Source organism: Suricata suricatta, chromosome X (assembly GCF_006229205.1).
Source record: "Suricata suricatta isolate VVHF042 chromosome X, meerkat_22Aug2017_6uvM2_HiC, whole genome shotgun sequence".
Taxonomy (NCBI): Eukaryota; Metazoa; Chordata; class Mammalia; order Carnivora; family Herpestidae; genus Suricata; species Suricata suricatta.
Window position 1 is genome coordinate 106943799 of NC_043717.1, and position 1542 is coordinate 106945340.

Here is a 1542-nt window from a genome sequence, read left to right on the forward strand (position 1 = left end):
TCTCCTTCTGGGCCTCTCTGCTGACAGCTATGCCCCTGGCAGGACTGGGCCCCACCCCTCTGCCAGCCTGAGGCAAAAGACTCAGGACCAGACCACACAGCCCTGAGACTGGAACACAAGGAAGCCCTGGGGACTCATCTGGACACACATGCCAGCGGTCCCCAGGGGACGTCCCGCATCAGGAAGGATGGCCACATCCTGGCTTCCTTCCGTGCAGGGATGGGGGCCCCTCTCACTCTTCGCCTGGACCCCCTTGGGGGCCCAGGGAGTACTCACTGTGTGGACCTCAGCCCCCCCCCCCTCCTTAAGCCAAGGCCTCGACCCAAAGACCCCAGAAGACAAAGTCAGGAGAAAGCAGTCCACCCACCCAGCCCGGGTCTCCCTGAGGCTGACGTCAGTGGCAGCGCAGACTTGGGACCCTGGGCTGGGAGGCACCTCTTCATTTCTAACCTCAGCTGACCTGGGTCCAAACCCTCACACCCAGGCCTCCCCTCGCTGAGACCCCAGGCCTGGAAAGGAGGAGGGGCTCAGCCTGACAGGCCCTGCCTGGGGTCCCAGGGCCCCCCATTGGGCTGCTTTCAGAGGGCGGCCCTGTGCTGGGGTGCAGGGCGCCTCCCGCAGTCCTCTCGCAGGGATCTCCGGTGGAGCAGCAGCACCTTGCAGGCCTCACCGCGGTCCCCAGGCCCATGGCCCCTCCAAAGTCCTCACTCCCTGCCCCGGCAGACGCCCGGGCGCGAGACTGTGGACGTCACACTTGGTGACAAACTCTGGGGAGTCCCGGGGGCCGATGCTCCGGGCGAGATGGGATGGTTGGGGTCCCTCAGCCCTATCCTCTCGTCCCCATCCGGACTTCCTGGACGGCCTGGGCCTGGGCTCTGCCGCCTGAGGGCGGCTCCTCACACACAACAGGCTCTCCGTCTGGCTGGGACCCGGGGCGGAAGGCCCCCCGCGCCTCACTTCATGGATGGCGGCCCGACCTGCGGCCTCCACCCCCACACCCGCCCCCACTGCTGGAAAGATTCCCCTCTGAGTCCCGGGTCCCTCGGTCCTCCCTTCTGGTCCTCACCTCCATGCCCAGAAGGTTCTAGGCCTGTCCGGCTACCAGCCCGAGGCGAGGCGCTGCCTCAGACACCAAGGCCGCCCCACGTGCCAGTCTCCTGAGACCCGGATGCAGAAGTCCCGACACCCCTTGCGGCCTCTCCCACTAGGGGCTTCCCTAGCCGGCTACTAGGGATCGCCTTCAGGGCGGGGCCTCTGTTCTGGTCTCCAGGCTCCCTGAGTCCCACCTCCGGGTCCGCAGGATCAAACCCAGTAGCCCCTCACCCTGACCCCTCTTCCCCCGCCAGGGCCCAACCGCCTCTGTCAGACCCGGGGTTGAAATCCGGGCACAGCCTGTGCTCAAAGCAGGAACACGCTTCCCAGGGCCCCCCGCTGGGCGGCTTTCAGAGGGCGGCCCTGTGCTGGGGTCCAGGGTGCCTCCCGCAGGGATCTCCGGTGGAGCGGCAGCACCTCTGCAGGCCTCTGTCCCCGGTCCCCAGGCCC